This window comes from Lipotes vexillifer, unplaced genomic scaffold, assembly GCF_000442215.2.
Source record: "Lipotes vexillifer unplaced genomic scaffold, Lipotes_vexillifer_v1.1 scaffold1122, whole genome shotgun sequence".
In the NCBI taxonomy this organism is placed as follows: Eukaryota; Metazoa; Chordata; class Mammalia; order Artiodactyla; family Lipotidae; genus Lipotes; species Lipotes vexillifer.
In genome coordinates, this window is record NW_006798649.1 from 602,834 (window position 1) to 605,497 (window position 2,664).

The window sequence follows — 2,664 nt, forward strand, 5'->3', positions numbered from 1 at the left end:
AGCCTCTGATCAGATACCCAGGACTCTGCTGCCAGGGTTCCCAGGGAAACATCTGCAAACCTGCCCCTTCTGCAGCTTCTCTGCAAAGCTGCCCCTAGTAGCTTTTAAATATTTGTTAAAAGCTATTATTCCAGCCCGTTTTGGGTTCACTGGAGTTTTGTGGGGGTTTTTTTTAAGGGTGTCAGAAAGGCCTTTTTAAAAAGATCAGGGGCCTTTTAAAATTTCCTCACTAATATGAGACTTCAACAAACCCAACACAAGTCTTAGATTCATAGACTTATAGAATTGGAAGAGACTCCAGAGCTCAAAGGAGGATAAATATTTGTTGGGAAGGGAATTTGAATAACCAGAGGAAGTCCTATGTAGGGGAAGAAAGCAATATAAAAAGTGAGTTCATTATTCAGAAGGATCTCTTGGGATATTGTTTGGTTCTCATATAAGGTGAAATCTGGGCAAATGCAAAGGACTCTTAATTGCAGGCAACCTTGAATGAGACAATGGGAGGAGAAGCTCCTGAAAGGAGATGTGACAGAGGCTTCTGTTTCTTTTCTACCCACTCTGCCGTGACCTCGAGTAGTCCAATTCAGCCTCTGAGCATCGATAGTTCCATCAGCTTCACTTACCACTCAGGGCTGTTGTGAAGATCAAAGGAGAGAACGTAATGGACCATTTTGATGACCGCAGGCAGCATGCTCTGCATGTAGCATGATGTCTACATGATGCTATTCCTGATGCTCAAGAGCGACAGGGGATAAAAACATGCATTCATTCACTCACTCATTCACTGCTTGATCACAACACAAATATTTGTGACAGCTTACTGTGTGCCTGTTATCAGGCTAAGCTCAGAAGTCTAAGAGAACAGAGTGGCATAGAGCCACCAATGCTCCAAATTTGCTGGAGTGAAGAGTCTTCAGGGAAGAGCTAACAGGAAACAGGCCTGCCTGGGTCACTGGGGGATCATATTAAAGGCTTTATAAAGCATTTTGGTAGGGAGAAAATTTTGTGTTATAAGAGCAACCAGGGCATATCAAAAAGTTTAGGTTTGCCCTGTAGGCCACAGAGAACCCAGGGTGTAGACTGAGAGTGATGTGATCAGTGACATGCATATTACACAGGAGGACTTGGAAGACACACTGCATGTCTTTCTTCCTTTTGCCCCTGTAGATCCACTCTTGGCCTTCTGGCTTCCTAGAAGGGGTGGGCCAGTGGGGAGCCACCGCAGGAGAGTGGGAGGAGGGAGGTCAAAGAGGTCTGGATATTTCTTCCTCAGGATCCTTCTCTTTGGGTTCACTGTGGGCTGGCTGCCACCCTCAACCAAAGATCACAGCTTCCCTCCAGGTGCTTCCGCCTCCCTCTCAGCCCCTCTCCCTCCCTCTTCCTTTTCCTCTTCTCTCTTAATTTACATAATCACTTACTCCCTTCCTTTGACTTTCAAGCCAGGGAGTGGAAACTCCTTTTCCTGCTGGTCCCTGGGTACTGCACACTGTTCCTTGTGGTTGTGCTATACCCTGCCAGCCCTTTGTAAATTGTTTCTTCAAATTGGAGTATGCCATTGGCATCCTGCTAGGTTAGGGATACTGGCTTGGAGCTCGACAAGGAGGCTGTGTCTACATTCAGAGTGCAAGATCAGAGAATCTCAAGGCTGGGGTGGGGGGGTGTGAAAAGAAAAGGACAGATACAAGAGAGAGTCAGGAAGTCAAAAATCAATACTATTTGATAATGTATTGAATGTAGGGATCATCAGAGAGGGGGAGGAATGTAGAATTACTCCCCACTTGATACCTTAGGAATTGGTGGTAGGTGGTGCCATTTACTACGTGAGGGACTGTAGTAAGACAGGGCCTAGGTGTGGGGGGAGCAACCATGACTTTAATTTTGAACATGTTGGATTTGCAGTGTCTCTAGAATGTTTAGGTGTGGATGTCTAGCTGACTTTGGATTTATGAAACTAAATTGAAAGTAAAGGTGTGGACAAGTGATATCAATATTGGACTCTTCAGTTCATAGATGATCCACAGAGTTATGGGCATATATGAGATCACCCACGTGGGCATATAGAAGAAGGAAGAGGCCTGCAAAAGAGATCATCAAGAAGAAATAGCCAGGTTGATAGCAGGAAGAAATTAGGCCTCAGAGTGTCAGAAAGGAGGATAGGAGAAAGTGTCAGGAAAGAGGGATGGGGACACAAGTGCAGCAGAGACATCCAGGAGGACAGGGCTGAAAATGCCTTTGGGAATGACAAGGAAGTCAGTGTCTGAGCTCTAGGTGCTGTGCGAGATTCTTGAGTTGCTACCCTTGTTGTTCTCAGAGAGGAGGGTAGTGGGAGAGAGCTCGGAAAGCCCACCAGAAACCCAGGCTGCTCTCAGTTTGGAGTTATTAGGCCAAAAACACAAAAGGAGACTTTTCACAACAACAACTCTGTACCACGCATCCTCCCAGTACCTTGTAATGGTCTCAAACTTCAAAGACTGTATACAGTGATGGTGAACTACTGGGTCTCTGAGTAGGCAGTTACATTAGGCATTGGTTTGGGGATCCCTTTCTTCCTCCCTCCCAGCTCTGATACAGAGGTGATGGCGATTTTCAAAGACCGTTGAGTCTGATGAGTAGGAGAGCAAAGAGCTTCGCTTTAAAAATTAGTGGGAGAAATTTAGCTTGCGG